Source organism: Camellia sinensis, chromosome 1 (genome assembly GCF_055761805.1).
Source record: "Camellia sinensis isolate YWXY chromosome 1, ASM5576180v1, whole genome shotgun sequence".
Taxonomy (NCBI): Eukaryota; Viridiplantae; Streptophyta; class Magnoliopsida; order Ericales; family Theaceae; genus Camellia; species Camellia sinensis.
In genome coordinates this window covers 109,616,317-109,638,088 of record NC_138961.1, presented here as the reverse complement: position 1 = coordinate 109,638,088, position 21,772 = coordinate 109,616,317, and the positions used below count along the sequence as shown (strand labels likewise).

The 21,772-nt window shown below is 40.3% G+C and overlaps 1 pseudogene across 1 annotated transcript in view; it reads right to left on the bottom strand.

Annotated features, from left to right (window-relative positions):
* The window catches only part of LOC145789065 (ABC transporter C family member 12-like), a 106,312-nt pseudogene that overhangs the window by 48,181 nt on the left and 36,359 nt on the right, over positions 1-21,772 (bottom strand). Inside the window, exons 3-9 of the transcript XR_014337047.1 lie at positions 11,951-12,292; positions 9,603-9,755; positions 9,230-9,269; positions 8,813-8,974; positions 1,101-1,215; positions 930-1,010; positions 739-763 (exon numbers count right to left, since the gene is read on the bottom strand). The product of XR_014337047.1 is annotated as an ABC transporter C family member 12-like (transcript). The remainder of the gene's footprint in view (positions 1-738; positions 764-929; positions 1,011-1,100; positions 1,216-8,812; positions 8,975-9,229; positions 9,270-9,602; positions 9,756-11,950; positions 12,293-21,772) is intronic.

The following is a 21,772-nucleotide window of genomic DNA, read 5'->3' as shown; positions in this document are numbered from 1 at the left end:
TTAACTTGTTAGAAAATGGTCCCAACAATGTATGTCAACTAAGATTTTGGGATTAGTAGTGATCTAACATAGTATTAGAGCTCAGGTTGAGAGAGATCTTGTGTTCAAGTCTCTCTCTTAGCATTTGGCATTTGGTTCCCATTTGGTTTCTTCTTTTATGTTTAGTTGCCTGCTTCGCTTTCTATTTGGTTCTCTATTTGTCTCTCAACACGCAAGATGGGATTGCACGTGAAGGAGGATATTGGATAGTTTGATATACATTGTTCGGTCCATTTTTTAATAGCTTAAGCTTTTAGAAGAATTGGTGATCTAACAAAGCCAAGTCAAGTATAACTTCCTTAGAGAAAGTGCAGCATGTCTTCTTTAGAGAAGGAGTTGAGTAATGCAATGTCACTACTAGGATGCTAACTAGTGATACAGAAGAACTAAACCAATGTTGAGTGTTGGCAAGAGTCCTAGTGCTAGTGACAATCATGGTCTAGGATATGTACATGGTAAAGTTGCATCTAGGCCTCCTAAGATTGAATGACATTTGAAGCCAAATACATATATGACAGGCCACACTCCAGCTTGTATATTACAAGAGCATCTTCCAGGTAACACAGTTTTGTAACACTAAACAACAATATTTCTAAAGAGATCAAATGCTTAGAGCAAGCAACTTGTCATATATAAGGATATGAAGAGTTCTAAACAAATGAAATTCTTAAAGAAAAGTAGGGAGAATAATGTCATTACATTGAAAAGGCCTCCAAACCAAAACCTGTAGAAAAAAAATTAGAATGGAAGGAATGAGATAAAAATGCTTCTATATGTTGGTACAACACATGGATGTTCATATTAGAAAATAATAATTGCTTGGAAGGTTAATGGTTTCATTAAAATAGAAAAATGTAGATCATTCTGAATGGTTTTTGTTTAAACAATACCTTCCTCCAAGGCTATTATTTAAGGCACGCAAAAGCCAGGGTTTAGGCCTTTGAGATTCTTCAGCCCAACAAATATGGAACCTACAAAAGTCAAAAATTATTACATACCATAGAACAATGATCCAATTAAGTATGCAGAGGTGTAATTAAGAGAATCAACACAATGCAAACTTTTTAATCAATGTCTCAGTCTCATCCCATGTGTCTAGCTTCCAGACATCATTCTCAGTGATAGGTCTTTTATAGCCTTGCAGCATGAGTGGGGTCATCCACCCGAAACAAATCCCTACCATATACCAATGCATCACATTAGTGGTATGCAGCTCAATCATTCATAGATTCATCTAACTTGATTATCAGAAGGAAGGTAAGTATAACAAAAGCTATCATCAAATCAAACTTACCATCAAAATTTTTCTCATTCGTAATAATTGTATAATTTGTTTTTCGTAGTCTTAAAATAACATTGAGGTTTCAATTTCTAAATTACAAATTTTATGTTCTCAAATATCCATAGTAGAGATGCTTAATCAATGTAACTGGCCATTAATCAATAGCATAAGATACTTAACACTAAACAAGTAGATATTTCTACAAAATATTGGACGAAACAAAAGAAAAAGTACACTTATCATCTTAACGATATTCTTTACTTTAACAAGGTAAAAGAATTTGTTAAGTATTAGTGTCTAAGGATAGTTATGTCCTTTGTTCCTTTAGTCTTTTATTATAAATGTGTAAGAGGGGAGAACCCTAATATTATCAGTGTGCTAATAAACTCAGCCGTTCTCTCTTTTTCTTCTTCCTTTCATTCTTTTCTTTCTCTTATGCGAATATAACATGGTATTGGAGCATTCTTAGAAATCCATTGAGTACGCAAGGAGTCATCACCATCTGGTAAGGGAAGAGACCAAATAATGTAGCCAGTCAAATGGCGAGCAACAATAGCAAGACTACAGGAGCGTGACCAAATCAGATAGTTGGAACCATCCAGTTTGACGGGACTGATTTAAAGAGAGGGACTATTGTTAAGAGTAATAACATGACAGCGCACCCTCATCACTAACTGTATCCTTAGTCTCACCCTCAACCATTGAAAATTAAGTCCCACAACAAAAAAACAAACACCAGCCTAGGAACCAGCAAAAAACAAACAGAGGCAAATCCATAAACTTAACTTAGGAACAATAGGTTACCTCTAGAGAAAAACAGAGCCGAAACATGGGTTGGAGAAGCAGAAACTATCAAAAATTGAGAGAAATCTTGCTAAAACTGAGAAAAATCGACAGAAATAAAGCTGAGCCTTGCCAAATCATCAAAAAGACTCCCAACCCTTTGCTCCCAAGGTAGAGAGGGGGGAAGGAAAAATTTGGGAAAAAAAATAGCCCCAACAAGGACTTCCGAAAAATCAATCAGTTTTTCCAAAAAATAAACAAAAATTGGAAAAACCCTCAAACAATCATCAAAAAAATTAAAATAAAATTCTAGGGTGAAAACCCATCAAATTTCAACCATAGAGGATTTTTTATTTTTTTTTTGTTAGTATGGATGTCACTTTCCGTGAATCTGAGTCCTTTACTTCTCCTCTGCAATCTCCTCATGGGGAGAGTGTTATGGATGAGATTGTGGATGAGGAGATGGCATATCAGCATGAGTTATCATTTTTTCTTCCTAGTAAGCGGGTTGTTATTTGTGGTGAGGGAGAGCCTAATAGTCTTGATGTGGAGCCTGACATTGATGGTCGTTTGGACAAGGTTGATCTTAAAACTTATTCTTGGCGTTTGAAAGAACAAACTTCTCTTGTGCCACCAGACCAATCATCGTCCCTCATGTCGGTTCCAGATCCTGTTTCGACTGATTCTACAAATAATGCACCTCAGTCTATTAATGATTTGAGTCTTCCTACTGCTCTTAGAAAGGGGGTTAGGGCTTGTACTCAACACCCCATTTCTAAATTTGTGTCATATGATTCATTTTCCTCTACATATCGTGCTTTTGTCTCGTCTCTGTCTTTTATGTGTATACCCCAAGGTTGGAAAGAAACTATCAATGATCCTAAGTGGAAAGTAGCTATGGTAGAAAAGATGTAAGCTCTAAGCAAGACTAACACTCGGGAGTTGGTTCTTCTTCCTAGTGGAAAAAAGCCTGTAGGGTGTAAGTGGATGTTCACCATTAAGTAGAAAACAGATGGAACAATTGAACGGTACAAAGCACGACTAGTGGCCAAGGGATTTACTCAGACATATGGCATTGATTATCAAGAAACCTTTGCTCATGTAGCAAAGATGAACTCCATTCGAGCTATTCTCTCATGTGCGGCTAATTTGGGATGGCCTTTACAATAGTTAGATGTGGAGAATTCATTTCTCCATGATGATTTAAAGGAGGCTTATATGGATGTACCACCAGGATTCTCATCTCAGTCTACAGTTGGGAAAGTTTGTAGGTTGAAAAAGGCTTTATATGGTTTGAAACAGTCTCCTCGAGCTTGGTTTGACAGATTCTTGAAGGCTATGTTGAGATTTGGGTATAAGCAAAGCAATGCAGACCACACAATGTTTGTCGAATGCAATGCAAATAAGGCAACTATGCTTATAGTATATGTGGATGACATAGTTGTGACAGGCAATGATGAAAAGGAAGTGACACATCTTAAGATGCTGTTGGCTAAGGAATTTGAGATACCTTGGTTTGTTGAGGTACGTTCTTGGGATTGAAATTTCCAGATCTGACAAAGGCATCTTTATTTCTCAAAGGAAGTATATCCCAGACCTTCTTAGGGAAACTGGCATGTTAGGCTGTAGACCTACTGATTCGCCAATTGAGGCTAATCACTATCTTTGTAGTAGTGTTAGTGATCTTGTGGAGAAGTAAAGGTACCACAAACTTGTGGGAAGTGTGACAACCCCATCACTTATTATGCTTTTAATCCTTTAATTTTGAATGTGCTTATGTGTTTAGTGTGAAATTGAATGCTAATTATTGTTTAAAATGATTGTTAGATTCATATCTGTTAGCCATAGGAATATCTGTTATGATTTCTGTTATAACCTGAAATTGAAGGCGTTAATGGCATTAGAAACCAAAACTGATTAGTTTAATGTGAATGGCATAGCTTTTAGAGCCTACTGGGAAGTTTGATGAAAATTTCATTCAGATTAAATTAATTAAAATTGAGTGGGATTAATTAACCTTAAGCATGCTTAATTAGTCTAAGTTATTAATTAAGTCTATATAAATATATATATGTTGAGAAGGTTATTAAGCTCATTTTTACACTCAAAAATTCTGAAATTACATTCTAGAGAGCGAGTGAGAGCAAGTTAGAGAGAGAGAAGCAAGAAAACTTGGAGAATTGAAGGTTTGTGAAGAGGAGTGCAAGATTTTGCTAGAATTGGTACAATTGAAGACTCTAGGTATGTGATTAATCCTTAATTTATGAATTGAAATCATCAATATGTGTAATCAAGAAGATAATGAACTAAAATACAAGAAATGAGCTAACAATGATGAATTTGAAGCTAATTCATACATGCATGCATAGAAGAGTGTAGAATCATCATTTTGATCATGAGTTTTATTACCTATGTTAAGTTTAGAAATTGAATTCTACATGCATCCATGAATTATGTTGTTTGGAACTCAATTTCATGTTTTGAAGTTTTGGAAAAGAATTTGAAGTCAATTGAGCCTTGCATGGTGAATTCGTGAAATTTTGAACATAAGGTTAGAAGTGGGTTTTGTATTCATGTTTTTGAAGGAGTTCATGTGTTTTAGAACATGTCATGCAAAGGTTTTTGGCATTGAACTTGTGTGTTGAAATTCAAACTGTGTTTTGGAAATTCCAGAATTCGACTGCATCGCTCAAGCGAACAAGTTGTCACTCAAGCGTTCATCTCATGCATCTAATAGTTTTGCAAACATTTACAGTTGGCTCGAGCGACCGCCTTTTATTTTGCACTTTGGCTTGAGTGATCATCGAGCCTAGATTCGAACCATCCAGTACTTCTGCAGCCCATGTGGTCCGCTCGAGCGACCAATGTTGCGCTCGAGCAAAGTGCCCTGTTTCAGCATATTTTGAAAAGTTATACTCTCTTCATAATTCCATTCTCATCCCTTTCTGCCTTAGGCATGTATTGAACATCCTAAATGAATTAACGAGTTAGAACGAGACTTAGAAGAATTGAATAAGTTAATGATCGCTTCGATAATATGATTCAATGTGTGTATGTGCTTATGTGAATTGTAGGTTCATCTACGAGGACGTGTCAGAACCAAATTCTTGTGAGTACTATCTTAGTAAAGATATTTTTATATATCTTATTTTCTAAATGATACCAACGTAGTAAGATTTTGTGCTATGAATGAGCCTTCTATCTGTCTAATTCATAAAAGATTTGTAAATGTGATTGACAGGCATGAAAGCATATGATGGACCAGGCATGAAAGCATATGATGGACCTAAGGTTCTGTACAATTGAAATGGGCCAAAGGTCGTTCTGAATATCTGAAAAAGAAGGACCTAAAGTCGTTCCGATTATTTGATTTTTCTGAATATCTGTTATGTATTAACCCAATGGTCATTATACAGATAATTGATTAGACCCAAGGTCGTTGTACCCAAGGTCGTTGTACCCAAGGTCGTTTCGACAAGTATGATATGTTCTGTTCTATATCTCTGTTTATGTTGGATCCGAGGTCGTTCTGTCATGTATTGAACCCAAGGTCGTTCTGCTATGATACGAATTTAATATGTGAATGATTTTATTTAAGTATTAGAACTCATTCATATAACCTCTTTACTCTGATGTTATTCACTGGGCTTTCACTCACTCTGTCATATATATGTATGTACGTGAGCAGCGGGATGTCCAGCCCTAGTGAATCTGTGAAGTTTACTCTAATTTTTGTGGAGTTAGCCATGGAACACCTCACACATGAGGCTTTTGTTTTAATCTTTGTTTTTGATCTTTTATCTTCTTTTGTTGGTCATGTTTTACCATGTTTGTATATAAGTTTTGGTTTTGTTTGATAATGATGTATGAATGATCATAGACATGTGAGATCTCTATATATGTATGGGTGTGAGTTATTAATGTATAAGAAGTTTTTGTTCATGCCGTTTATGCACAAGCTCATTGGACAAATTTTATAATTCTACTGCCACTTCTGGCCCCATATAATTAAATATGATTTGATTTCACTCTGAGGCCGTAGGTAATCTCATGATTACTGGCCGGTTATGATCCAAACCTCTAGGGGTGGGTTCGGGTCGTGATAGGAAGGCTTGTATATCTATCTCACAATCAATTTATGCATGATCCTCATGCACCTCATTTGGATGCAATGTATTGCATTTTGAGATATCTTAAATCTGCTCCTGGAAAAGGGATTTTATTCTCCAATCATAGTAACTTGAGATTAGAGGCATTCACAGATACAGATTGGGCTAGTTCTATAGATGATAGGCTATCTACCTCCAGATTACTGTGCATTTGTGGAGGGAAATTTAGGGTTGGTTTGGGATGTTCTAAAAAGTATACTTTTTGTCTTTTTACGAAAAGATGTGCAGAAAAGTAGAGAGGTGATGTGATGAAAAAAAGATAAAAAGATAAAAAGATGGATTATATAGTCTATGCCAAACCAGCCCTTAGTGACATGGCGTAGTAAAAAGCAAGATGTAGTGTCCAGATCTAGAGCAGAGCCAGAATACAGGACTACGGCGCATGGTACATGTGAACTAATGTGGCTTCAATCCTTGTTGAGTGATGTAGGGTTTGTTTGCAGTGAACCCTTGGCACTGTATTATGACAACAAAGCTGCCATTAGTATTGCTCACAATCCTGTTCAGCATGACAGAACAAAGCATATTGAGATCGACAGACATTTCATCAAGGAAAAATTGAATAAGGGTTTAATATGTATGCCTTTTGTGAAATTTGAACACCAATTGGCTGATGTATTTACTAAGAGTCTTAGTAGTAAGGTTTTTCACCCCATTTGCTACAAGTTGGGCATGAGAGATATCTTTGCACCAACTTAAGAGGGAGTGTTAAGTATTAGTGTCTAAGGATAGTTACGTCCTTCGTTCATTTAGTCTTTTTTAATAAATATGTGTAAGAGGGGAGAACCCAAATATTATCAATGTGTGTTAATAAACTCAACCATTCTCTTTTTTTCTCATTTATTTTATTCTCGTCTTTCTCTTATGCAAATCTAACAGAATCTTTCTAAAATAATATTAATTTTCAAAAAATAAGTTCAGCTATTTTTTTGTTTAAATGTTAAAGAAAATTAAAGAAAATTTAAACATTCATGTAATGTATCTACGATGTATTACATAATGTATTGTGTATGGTATATTGCATCATGTATCACAAGATATAGGTAGCTCTATTTACATGACAACTTTATCTCCTTATACCCTTTTTCCATTTACACCCCATAAAAAATTCAAAAATCTTCACTTTATCTCTTTATACATCTCATAATTTAAACAAACCATCATCACTGACCTTTCATATCTCTTTAAACCTCCCGCACCTTTCCAAACCCCAACTCACACGCCCACCTCCGATCATGATCTTTGACCATTGTAGCTACTGTCTCAGACCACCGCAGACACAACTTTGCAGCCCTCCTCCACCACAACCTTTCCCCCCCACAACCTTTCTCCACCCCCAGCGACTACCAACTGCAGCCTCTACCCCTTGCAACACTCCCAAGCCCGACAACCACCACATCATTGCCATGCTCACCCTAGTGGCCACTGTGTCGCAGCCATCTCCACCCCACTGACCCCCAACCTCATAGCCCCACACACCTCCCTAAACTCAGATCTAGGGTTTTTAGAAAGGAGGAGAAGAGGATCTAAGGTTTTCAAAGAAGAATAAGATGTCATCGGCCTAATAACCTTGAGGTTATGGGTTCAAGTCTTAGGGCCATTACTTTGTGCATTATGCCAAAGGTTAGGTGTATACTCAATCTTTTCCCTCCCAAACACACATTAATGTGTATTAATTGGGCGTTGTTTTTTAATAAGATGTTGTCAGCGGAGCGGACTACCAGAGCTGAACCAATTGTCTCTATGTAGCTTCATAGTGCCGAACAAATTCCCAATGTTCGAATCTAGCAAATTGAAGCAGAACGAATGGTGTTTGTTTGATTTTTTTGATGCCGAACAGAATGTGTTTGTTCGGAGAGTGACCACTAAACAAGGTGGAGTGGTTCACTATGGAGCCACCAAACAGGTTCGTTGGGGAGGGCGAGAGGGAAGGAGTGGTCCACAAGGTAGGCTGATGGTTATGGGGGAGGGATTGTTGTGGTTCACAAGCATTGGGAGAGGAGTGGCAGTGGTTCATGACGGTCGCATGGTTGCAGTGGTGGTTCGTAGGGTTGGGGGGGGGGGGGGGGGTTGTAGTGGTTCATAAGAGGGATGGCGAGTGCGGAAGAGTGTGTGGCGCTGGTGCAGTTGCGTGCGACAAAGGCAGTTGAGGCGGTGTTTGAGAAATTAGGGTCAATGACTTGTAGGATTGAGTTTTTGGTAATGTTACATAAGGAGAGAATTGTAATTAAAAAAACAAAAAGGAAATGAGGGGTGGAAGGAATTAAATTTGTGGTGTAAATAGAAGTACCCATAAGATACATTTAGCATAAGATGGTAAGATATGTATTGGCTATGTGTATCTCTAAACATATCAAATTGTAAGACACTAACCCTCCAAGACACACATGGATAGCATCTACTAATTTTCTAATTGAAGTCCATTCTCTGTAAAAAAAAAATCATACTGGTAAGATTTCTTTATTATAGAACAAGAACTAGGCCATTTTCAACACTTTGGTATTCTTGGAAAAAACACTATATAATATTTACTACTTACTGGAAAATATGCTGGCATCCCTCTCTGGACAAACATGCTCTCCTCCAAGAAGTGCTTCATACTTGGTGTCGATAAGAGGGTCATTCCGTATTGGGACGTACCCCGGATAAGGATCCAATTGAGGAATGTAAACAAAAAGAAACACTCCAAAGAGAACCAGCACTAGAACAAAAATTGCATACCAATATCAGAGAGATTTTCTTTAGAGTGACTTAAAAATAAAACCAGAAACTTTAAAATCAAGACCATTTTGGTTTGAAAAATGTTATGCTTCCATACAATGCAGTCATCCTGATTTGGCATCAGCCTTCTGGATTTAAATTTTAGTGTCTAACAAGTATTGGCCAGTTTGTGTCAGCAAGAAATAATGAATCCCATGAGCCTAGAAGGATCAACATAGATACAAAAGCAACAAACCTGAATGAAAAGTGTGATGAGGTACATATGCAGCACAGATCTGCACAAATAAATACAATTATGAGTATGCATAAGCCACTGAAAGTTACAAAAGAGGAATTCCACACCAAAGCCACATGCATCCTAACCAAATAGTTCTTTAATTTTATATGCCAAAGCACAAGGATTGATTTTGTTTCTGATCTGACATTTTGATCAACTTGGGGAAGGAAAGAGTTTGAAAACTTAAGGGAAACGGAAATAAGTTTTGGAAATGCACAAAATAGAACAAGTGAGCAATCTAGGAGTAGTTTTTCAATCAGTAAATGAATTTCAAGCACAATACATAGGTACCAACAACAAAGGATTACAAATTTATTAAAAGTATACTGACCCTGTGTAGAATGAGATTGAGCATTGAGCATCCCCCATATGCAGCTCCAAACCGAACATACCACCGGAACTCTCTGATGTAGATTCCAGTTTCTATTCCAAGTATAACCAACATGGAGCACCAAGCAAGAGCCACAATGATCAATGAAACCATCTGTAAGAGATAAGACATTATTTTACAAATAAAGTTGCATTAAACCATCACATCGCCTAAACAATTTATAATCTACATGCCATTAAATATAAAATAAATAAATAAATAAATAAATAAAAACTGGGATAGACATTCCAACTAACATTGCAATTCATTAATGAGAAAATAAATAAAATAAATGATATTAATAACAACAATAAAAAAGGCGACCTAGTGCATGAGACTCTTGCTACAACAAGGTGGGAAGGGTAAGACGTCCACAGCCTTACTCCCATTTCTAAACTATTTCGATGACTCAAACTCACGACACCTTTTAATGCCAAAAGCAAAGTGCAAACCAAATTTTGATGTCATTACATTAGAAAACCTACAAACCAAAACTTAATTTTAAAAGCATGCTAAGCATTAAAGGAAGTCCTATCAAGCAAACTTCATCTCTAAATAAAAGAACACCCTATTTTGGTACTCATATACTTCAAAACATGATTGTAGTTGGAACCATTACATACCCAAGTTGAACACTCAAGAAGCCAAAAAAAAAACAAAGAAAAAGAAACATGTTTCGTCTCGTGTATCCAATGTGATGTGGTACAGGTATGGCATTTTTTTTAAGTACACGTGCTTCATATAGGGGGTACTAATGACAAGCTTTACTGTTGGGCCAAGCAGTCCTTAAAAACAACAACAACAACAACAACAACAACAACAATAATAATAATAATAATAATAAAGTGTGTCTTATTTCAAAGTTGTGACTTTTACTTTTACTCTTTTTGTCTCTTTGGTAAGTGTGAGAATGAAGTGATCATCTGATCTAAGAATAATTTCTACAGTCAGTTTGTCATTTTGAAATTGAGCACAGAAAATTTGAAAACAGAAGGAAAAAAAGAAAAAGAAAAATGTTCAGCTTATTCATGGTTGCCAAGACATTATAGATCAGCTTTAGTCTCTCTTTACCAAAATAGCAGAAATTAGAAACTAAGGCACCACAATGACCAAAGGCAAATGTCAATCAGTAACAGCCAAGATCCCATATAAGGGAAAAAGAGAAGCATAAAAAAAGGATCATCGATATAAAGTTATCGCAAAATAAATTTAGATATCTAACAACCAATGTCTTTAAATTGTCCCTCTCATTCTAATCATAATAACTCTCCTTCAGCAATAGCATCACACTCCTAAATCCTTATGAGCCTCAACTTCAGTTTATATGTGAAATGAAGCATTCCATCCAATCCTTTAATCCCTAAAAACATCTTTTTGCACAAAAGAAGAGTATGGAATTTTTATAAAAGATAGATGCATGAGATGTACAGTACATAACTGGGAAGAACATGCAATCTATATGCAATGCCATTGGGGGGCAATACCTAATCACGTTTAGAAGATCGTGATAGAAGAAAAGCCAGTAATGGAGTGCCCTTTAATTGAGGTAAATGCAAGACCAAAATGCTATTTAGTGACTCTCTCGTCTCTAAAGATTTAAACCAAGCTATCATATCATATCTTCACAATACTATGTTCTTGTTTCTTGAATGCTTAAGATTAATGCAGATAAACTCAGCCACCACAAATTTTGATACTTCAGAATCAAGATTCCCTGACCCTTCCTCCCACAAACCCCCATTTGGAGCTAGGCATTGCATCAGCCATGTAAAATCATCTTGAGAATGCAAACTATGTCTCAAATGTAAATGTAAATGTCCATGAGGATGGCTAACTGAATCTTACTTGGCGTTGTAATGTTTTGAATTGTAAGCGCGGAAAAAAAATTGAAGGAAGTAACATTGTAAATCATGAACAAGATTTACATGGAGAAAAAGATTTTTTTCCTAGAAGAACTGTATTCACTAGGACTTACTTCACTTTAAAGCCCAAGTTCAGCTTTATTTGCTTTTAGAACCAAATACACATGAATGCTCTTCCATGGCAGATATTTTCATACTAAAAAATTACTCTCAACATCTTAGGCAAATGTCTAACTTCGGCTGTCAATTAGCTGCACATTTATGGATGCCTCATAAGCTTGCATGTTGAAACACATAGGAGCCAAGATTACACATTTAACTAGTTAGATGCATTTAAAAGACAAGAAAAGTAACTATAAAATCCAGATCGCATATTATTCAAAGTAAAGGAATGTTAGAATCGAAAGAAAATTGTAAATAGAAACTGCATGATAGTAAACAACGAACCTCGAAGGGAGCAAGACCTGTCTGTCCTTCCAAATTAAACAATGAAATGCCCATAACCAGTCTAAACAAAGGCTCAGCAGCACAATAACCAGCCAAGAGACCCAACACATAATTGTAGTATTTTGATATGAGTTGGTACCTCTGGTTCGGTAGAAGCACAGGCCCAGAAGAACCAAATGAGATATACAAACCACAACAGAGTCAATGCCACATGGTGTATAAGCACCAAAAGCACTACCAAACCAGAGGCTCAAATAATTTTAAGTAGTAGAGTATTTTAGGTATTTGATTGGGTGTTCTGTTCATCCAATCCTTCCAGAAATAACTCCCTGCACCTCTGCTCTGCAGTAATAGCAAACCATAAAGTCTTGAAATTAATTAATAAAAAAAGAAGAAGTCATATATATGTATATTAAAAATCAAACTTGTAACTCCACTGGCATAAATTGAACTCTACTTGGAACTAAAACAAACAAACAGGCATTGGTATCCACTTGACCCTCCCTTCTTTTGGTTTCCAAAAAAAGTTAGAAAACAGAAGAGAGTACAAGAGAGTAAAACTCTATTGAAATATTTTCTGTTGTTTTTGGTTTCAGAAAATGGATATACAACAAACATGGAGATACAAACACACTCACTCAAAACAGCAACTGTCCAAAATGGAAATGTTGATCATTTGGGTACTGATATGGGTCTTAAAGCACTCAAAAATTCAAAACCCATGTTTTCTCTACAACCAAACAGAAACATGAAGAACAGTGAGCAAGAGAAAATACCTCTGAAACATTGCAACTTTAAGACTAGTAGATTGTTGTTAGCACCATAAATCTGCAATTTTTATTATTATTTATTATTTATATAATTGCAGGACATGTGGCATTCTCCTACTCATTTGGAGGTTATGAGAAGTTATGAAGGCATGGAGAGTTATGTGGCATTATGGGAATGAAGATGGAAGAGTGGGTAGTTTTAAGTGGTTATTGGGTAGTTATTGCTGGAAGTTTTTTCCTACAAATATTTGTCTATAAATAGCCATTCATGGCTACATTGTAAAGGACCCAGAATTCAAATCAAAGACAATTGATTTCTATTTTTCTTGTCATTTTCCATATCTTAGGAGTAGTTTAATATAGATTTCATTTATTTTCAGCATTTTCTTTTCGAAGCATTTTATGCACTTCCTTTTCGCAGCATTAGGAGTAGAGGTAAGTAATTATTACTTTGATTGTTCACCCAATCGTCTTTCTCCGTCCCTCTTTCTTCTTTTACTTTATCTTTTCTCTACACTTGACAATTTTGAAGTCGTCTTCATTGAGGCAAAAGAACCGTCAACGCAATCGCTTGACAATTGGCTTAAATTTGGCACGCTCACATTTATAACATTTTCCTTCGTAGGAAAAATAAGCCAACAATTTTTAGCACGCCCAGTGGGACGTCAAGTGTAATAAATGAAAAATGAATTGGATTTGTCCATTTCAAATAGCCTAGATGAAATTTATTGGCGTAAACCGGGAGTCCCGTGCTAGTTCCGTAAGTTTTCACAACTTACATCGGTCCCTCCCAGGGTGTTCGACGTGTTCCCCGGGCCTTCTCGTAACTGTTACACGATTTTGGGCCCCAACGGCTTATTGTCGAGCTTAAGTGTGAAAAAAGTGCATTTTTTCATTTAGTTCTCAAACCGAGAGTCCCGTACTAGTTTCGTAAGTCTTCGCAACTTACCTTGGACCCTCCCGAGGTGTTTGGGGCATTTCCCAGTCTTTCTCGTGACTGTTGCACGGTTTTTGCCCCTCCGGTTGTCCTATTTCAAAGCTTAAGTGTGGAAAAAGTGTCTCTTTCCAACTTAGTTTTCAAACCGGGAGTCCCGTGCTAGTTCCGTAAGTTTTCACAACTCGCGTTGGTCACTTCTGACGTGTTTGATGTGTTCCCGGCCCTTCTTGCGATTGTTACATGATTTTGGCCCCCCGATGGCCTACTTCCAAGCTTAAGTGTTAGAAAAGTGTATTTTCTGACCTAGTTTTCAAATCGGGAGTCCCGTGCTTGTTCGTTAAGTTTTCACAACTCAGATTGGTCCCTGCTGAGATGTTCGAGGTGTTCCCCAGGCCTTCTCGTCACTGTTACACGATTTTGGCCCGCCGAGGACTATTCTCAAGCTTAAGTGTGAAAATAGTACCTTTTCCGACCTAGTTTTCAAACCAGAAGTCCCGCATCAATTCCGTAAGTTTCCACAACTTACATTGGTTTCTCCCGAGGTGTTGGAAGGGTTCCATGGGCTTTCTCGAGACTGTTACAGGATTTTGGGGGGCCCCCGATGGCCTATTTTCAAACTTAAGTGTTTAGGAAGTGCATTTTTTGACTAAGTTTTCAAACCGGGAGTCCCGTGCTAGTTCCGTAAGTTTTCACAACTTACATTGGTCCCTCCCGGGGTGTTTGACGTGTTCCCCGGGCCTTCTCGTGACTGTTACACGATTTTGGCCCCCGGCGGCTTATTTTCAAGCTTAAGTGTGAAAAAAGTGCATTTTTTGATTTAGTTCTCAAACCGAGAGTGCCGTGCTAGTTCCGTAACTCTCCGCAACTTACCTTGGACCCTCCCAAGGTGTTTGGGGCATTTCCCGGCCCTTCTCGTGACTGTTACACGGTTCAAGCTTAAGTGTCGAAAAAGTGTCTCTCTCCAACTTAGTTTTCAAACCGGGGGTCCCGTGCTAGTTCCGTAAGTTTTCACAACTCGCGTTGGTCACTCCCGAGGTGTTTGAGGTGTTCCTGGCCCTTCTTGCGACTGTTACATGATTTTGGCCCCCCGATGGCCTACTTCCAAGCTTAAGTGTTAAAAAAGTGTATTTTCGACCTAGTTTTCAAATCAGGAGTCCCGTGCCTGTTCGTTAAGTTTTCACAACTCAAATTGGTCCCTCCTGAGATGTTCGAGATGTTCCCCGGGCCTTCTCGTGACTGTTACACGATTTCGGCCTGTCGAGGACTATTCTAAAACTTAAGTGTGAAAATAGTACCTTTTCCGACCTAGTTTTCAAACCCGAAGTCCCGCTTACATTGGTTTCTCCCGAAGTGTTGGCCGTGTTCCACGGGCCTTCTCGGAACTGTTATTGGATTTTGGGGGGCCCTCGATGGCCTATTTTCAAACTTAAGTGTTTAGGAAATGCATTTTTTTACTTAGTTTTCAAACCGGGAGTCCCATGCGAGTTCCGTAAATTTCCACAACTCGCGTTGGTCCCTCCCTAGGTGTTTAAAGCGGTGTTCCCTGGACCTTCTGGACCTTCTCTTGACTGTCACATGATTTTGGCCCCCGGATGGACTATTTTCAAGCTTAGGTGCGAGAAAAGTGCCGTTTCAGACTTAGTTTTCAAACCGGGAGTTCCGTGCTAATTCCGTAAGTTTTAACAACTTACCGTAAGTTTTAACAACTTACATTGGTTCATCCCGGGGTGTTTGACGTGTTCCTCGGGCCTTCTCGTGACTGTTACACGATTTTGGCCACCGATGGCTTATTTTCGAGCTTAAGTGTGAAAAAAGTGTACTTTTTTATTTAGTTCTCAAACCGAGAGTCCCGTGCTAGTTCTGTAAGTCTTCACAACTTACCTTGGACCGTCCCGAGGTGTTTGGGGCATTTCCCGGTTCTTCTCGTGACTGTTACACGGTTTTGGCACCCCCGGTTGTCCTATTTCCAACCTTAAGTGTGAAAAAAGTGTCTCTTTCCAACTTAGTTTTCAAACCGGGAGTCCCGTGCTAGTTCCGTAAGTTTTCACCACTCGCGTTGGTCACTCCCGAGGTGTTTGAAGTGTTCCCGGCCCTTCTTTAGACTGTTACATGATTTTGGCCTCCCGATTGCCTACTTCCAAGCTTAAGCGTTAGAAAAGTGTATTTTCCGACCTAGTTTTCAAATAGGGAGTCCCGTGCCTGTTCGTTAAGTTTTCACAACTCAAATTTGAAAACTAGGTCGGAAAATGAACTTTTATAACACTTAAGCTTGGAAGTAGGCCATAGGGGGGCCAACATCATGTAACAGTCACAAGAAAGGCCGGGAACACATCAAACACCTCGGAAGTGACCAACGTGAGTCGTGAAAACTTACGGAACTAGAACGGGACTCCCGGTTTGAAAACTAACTTGGAAAGAGACACTTTTTCCACACTTAAGCTTGGAAATAGGACCACCGGGGGTGCCAAAACCGTGTAGCAATCACGAGAAGGACCGGGAAATGCCCCAAACACCTCGGGAGGGTCCAAGGTAAGTTGCGGAGACTTACGGAACTAGCACGGGACTCTCGGTTTGAGAACTAAATCAAAAAATGCACTTTTTTCACACTTAAGCTCAAAAATAAGTCGTCGGGGGCCAAAATCGTGTAACAGTCGCGAGAAGGCCCGCGGAACACGTCAAACACCCCGGGAGAGACCAATGTAAGTTGTGAAAATTTACGGAACTAGCACGGGACTCTTGGTTTAAAAACTAAGTCCGAAGCGGCACTTTTCTCGCACCTAAGCTTGAAATAGTCCATCGGGGGCCAAAATCGTGTGACAGTCAACAGAAGGTCCGGGGAACACCGCAAACACCTAGGGAGGGACCAACGCAACTTGTGGAAACTTATGGAACTCGCATGGGAATCCCGGTTTGAAAACTAAGTCAAAAAATGCATTTCCTAAACACTTAAGTTTGAAAATAGGCCATCGGGGGCCCCCAAAAATCCCGTAACAGTCCCAAGAAGGCCCGTGGAACACCTCCAACACCTCGGGAGAAACCAATGTAAGTTGGGGAAACTTATGGAACTAGCGCGGGACTTAGGGTTTGAAAATTAGGTCGGAAAATGTACTATTTTCACACTTAAGTTAGAGAATAGTCCTCGGCGGGCTGAAATCGTCTAACAGTCACGAGAAGGCCGGGGGAACACCTCGAACATCTCAGGAGGGACCAATTTGAGTTGTGAAAACTTAACGAACAGGCACGAGACTCCCAATTTGAAAACTAGGTCGGAAAATACCCTTTTCAAATAGTTAAGCTTGGAAGTAGGCCAACATCATGTAACAGTCACAAGAAGGGCCGGGAACACCTTAAACACCTCGGGAGTGACCAATGCGAGTTGTGAAATACAGAACTAGCACGGGGCTCCCGGTTTGAAAAATAAGTTAGAAATAGATACTTTTTCCACACTTAAGATTGGAAATAGGAACACCGAGGTGGCCAAATCCGTGTAACAGTGACGAGAAGGACCGGGAAATGCCCCAAACACCTCGGGAGGGTCCAAGGCAAGTTGTGGAGACTTACGGAGCTAGCACGGGACTCTCGGTTTGAGAACTAAATCAAAAAATGCACTTTTTTCACACTTAAGCACGAAAATAAGTCGTCGGGGGCCGAAATCGTGTAACAGTCACGAGTAGGCCCGGAGAATACGTCGAGCACCCAGGGAGGGACCAATGTAAGTTGTGAAAACTTACGGAACTAGCACGGGACTCCCGATTTGAAAACTTAGTCCGAAACGGCACTTTTCTCACACCTAAGCTTGAAAATAGTCCATCGGGGGGCCAAAATCGTGTGACAATCAAGAGAAGGTCCGGGGAACACCGCTTTAAACACCTAAGGAGGGACCAACGCGAGTTGTGGAAAGTTACGGAACTCGCATGGGACCCCCGATTTGAAAACTAAGTCAAAAAATGCACTTCCTAAACACTTAAGTTTTAAAATAGGCCATCGAGGGCCCCCCAAAATCCTGTAACATCCCGAGAAGGCCCGTGGAACACCTCCAACACCTTAGGAGAAACCAATGTAAGTTGTGAAAACTTAGGAACTAGCGCGAGACTTCCGGTTTGAAAACTAGGTCAGAAAAGGTACAATTTTAAAGCTTAAGCTTGAGAATAGGCCTCGACGGGCCGAAATCATGTAATAGTCACGAGAAGGCCCGGGGAACACCTCGAACATCTCAGCAGGGACCAATCTGAGTTGTGAAAACTTAACGAAGAGCAACGGGACTCCCGATTTGAAAACTAGGTCGGAAAATACACTTTTCTAACACTTAAGCCTGGAAGTAGGCCATCAGGGGGCCAAAATCATGTAATAGTCGCAAGAAGGGTCGGGAACACCTCAAACACCTCGGGAGTGACCAACGCGAGTTGTGAAAACTTACGGAACTAGCACGGGACTCCCGGTTTGAAAACTAAGTTGGAAAGAGACACTTTTTCCACACTTAAGCTTGGAAAAAGGACCACCAAGGGGGGTCCAAAACCGTGTAACAGTCACAAGAAGGACCGAAAAATGCCCCAAACACCTCGGGAGGGTCCAAGGTAAGTTCCAGAGACTTACGGAACTAGCACGGGACTTTTGGTTTGAGAACTAAATCAAAAAATGTACTTTTTTCACACTTAAGCTCGAAAATAAGCCGACGGGGGCCAAAATCGTGAAACAGTCACGAGAAGGCCCGCGGAACACGTCAAACACCCCGGGAGGGACCAATGTAAGTTGTGAAAACTTACGGAACTAGCACAGGACTCCCGGTTTGAAAACTAAAGTCCGAAACGACACTTTTCTCGCACCTAAGTTTCAAAATAGTCCATCGGGGGGCTAAAATCGTGTGACAGTCAAGAGAAGGTCCGGGGAACACTGCTTCAAACACCTAGGGAGGGACCAACGTGAGGTGAGGAAACTTACGGAACTCACATGGGACTCCCGATTTGAAAACTAAGTCAAAAAATGCAGTTCCTAAACACTTAAGTTTGAAAATAGGCCATCGGGGACCCCCCAAAATCCTATAACAGTCCCGAGAAGGCCCGTGGAACACCTCCAACACCTCGGGAGAAACCAATGTAAGTTGTGAAAACTTACGGAACTAGCGCGGGACTGCCGGTATGAAAACGAGATGGGAAAAGGTACTATTTTCACACTTAAGCTTGAGAATAGGCCTCAGCGGGCCGAAATTGTGTAACAATCACGAGAAGGCCCGAGGAACACCTCGAACATCTTAGGAGGGACCATTTTGAGTTGTGAAAACTTAACGAACATGCACGGGACTCCCGATTTGAAAACTAAGTTGGAAAGAGTCACTTTTTTCACACATACGCTTGGAAATAGGACCACCGGGGGGGGCAAAAACTGTGTAACAGTCACAAGAAGGACCGGGAAATGCCCCAAACACCTCTGGAGGGTCCAAGGGAAGTTGCGGAGACATACGGAACTAGCACGGGACTTTCGGTTTGAGAACTAAATAAAAAAATGCACTTTTTTCACACTTAAGCTCGAAAATAAGCTGTTCGGGGCCAAAACCGTGTAACATTCACGAGAAGGCCCGGGAAACACGTCGAACACCCCGGGAGGGACCAATGCAAGTTGTGAAAACTTACAGAACTAGCACGGGACTCCCGGTTAGAAAACTATGTCCAAAACGGCACTTTTCTTGCACCTAAGCTTGAAAATAGTCCATCAGGGGGCCAAAATCGTGTGACAGTCAAGAGAAAGTCCGGGGAACACCGCTTTAAACACCTAGGGAGGGACCAAATCGAGTTGTGAAAACTTACGGAACTCGCAAAGGACCCCCGGTTTGAAAGCTAAGTCGAAAAATGCACTTCCTAAACACTTAAGTTCGAAAATAAGCCACGGGGCCCCCCCAAAATCCTGTAACAATCGCGAGAAGGCCCGTGAAACACCTCCAACACCTCAGGAGAAACCAATGTAAGTTGTGAAAACTTACGGAACTAGCGCGGGACTTCTGGTTTGAAAACGATGTGGGAAAATGTACTATTTTCAAACTTAAGCTTGAGAATAGGCCTCGGCAGGCCGAAATCGTGTAACAGTCACGAGAAGGCCCGGGGAACACCACGAACATCTCAGGAGGGACCAATTTGAGTTGTCAAAACTTAACGAACAGGCACGAGACTCCCGATTTGAAAACTAGGTCAGAAAATTCACTTTTCTAAAACTTAAACTTGGAAGTAGGCCATCGGGGGGCCAAAATCATGTAACAGTCACAAGAAGGGCCAGGAACACCTTAAACACCTTGGGAGTGACCAAAGCGAGTTGTGAAAACTTACGGAACCAGCATAGGACTCCCGATTTGAAAACTAAGTTAGAAAGAGACACTTTTTCCACACTTAAGCTTGGAAATAAGAACACCAGGGTGCCAAAACCGTGTAACAGTGACGAGAAGGACCGGGAAATGCCCCAAACACCTCGGGAGGGTCCAAGTCAAGTTGCGGAGACTTACGGAACTAACACGGGACTCTCGGTTTGAGAACAAAATCAAAAAATGCACTTTTTTCACACTTAAGCACGAAAATAAGCCGTCGGTGGCCAAAATCGTGTAACAGTCACGAGTAGGCCCGGGGAACACGTCGAACACCCGGGGAGGGACCAATGTAAGTTGTGAAAACTTACGGAACTAGCACGGGACTCCCAGTTTGAAAACTTGGGCCTCGTTTGGGAATAGGCTATTTTAGTAACTTTTTGGCTTCTTACGAAAAGATGTGCAGAAAAGTAGAGAGGTGATGTGACTAGTTTTAGTTGACTTTTTAACTTTTTGACTAAAATAGTCAGTCCCCAAACGAGGCCTTAGTTCGAAACGGCACTTTTCTCACACCTAAGCTTGAAAATAGTCCATCGGGGGGCCAAAATCGTGTGACAGTCAACAGAAGGTCCGGGGAACACCGCTTTAAACACCTAGGAGGGACTAATGCGAGTTGTGGAAAGTTACGGAACTCGCATGGGAACCCCGGTTTGAAAACTAAGTCAAAAAATGCACTTTCTAAACACTTAAGTTTGAAAATAGGCCATCGGGGGCCCCCCAAAATCCTGTAACATCCCGAGAAGGCCCGTGGAACACCTCCAACACCTCGGGAGAAACCAATGTAAGTTGTGAAAACTTATGAAACTAGCGACTTCCGGTTTAAAAACTAGGTCAGAAAAGGTACAATTTGAAAACTTAAGCTTGAGAATAGGCCTCGGCAGGCCAAAATCGTGTAATAGTCACGAGAAGGCCCGGGGAACATCTCGAACATCTCAGCAGGGACCAATCTGAGTTGTGAAAACTTAACGAAGAGGCATGGGACTCCCGATTTGAAAACTAGGTCAGAAAATACACTTTTCTAACACTTAAGCCTGGAAGTAGGCCATCAGGAGGCCAAAATCATGTAACAGACGCAAGAAGGGCCGGGAACACCTCAAACACCTCGGGAGTGACCAACGCGAGTTCTGAAAACTTACGGAACTAGCACGGGACTCCCGATTTGAAAACTAAGTTGGAAAGAGACACTTTTTCCACACTTAAGCTAGGAAAAAGGACCACCGGATGGGGCCCAAAACCGTGTAACAGTCACGAGAAGGACAGGGAAATGCCCCAAACACCTCGGGAGGGTCCAAGGTAAGTTCTGGAGACTTACGGAACAAGCACGGGACTCTCGGTTTGAGAACTAAATCAAAAAATGTATTTTTTTCACACTTAAGCTCGAAAATAAGTTGTCGGGGGCCAAAATCGTGAAACAGTCACGAGAAAGCCCGCGGAACACGTCAAACACCCCGGGAGGGACCAATGTAAGTTGTGAAAACTTACAGAACTAGCACGGGACTCCCGGTTTGAAAACTAACTCCGAAATGACACTTTTCTCGCACCTAAGTTTGAAAATAGTCCATCGGGGGGCTAAAATCGTGTGACAGTCAAGAGAAGGTCCGGGGAACACCACTTTCAACACCTAGGGAGGGACCAACGTGAGTTGAGGAAACTTACGAAACTCGCATGAGACTCCCGGTTTGAAAACTAAGTCAAAAAATGCACTTCCTAAACACTTAAGTTTGAAAATAGGCCATCGGGGACCCCCAAAAATCCTGTAACAGTCCCGA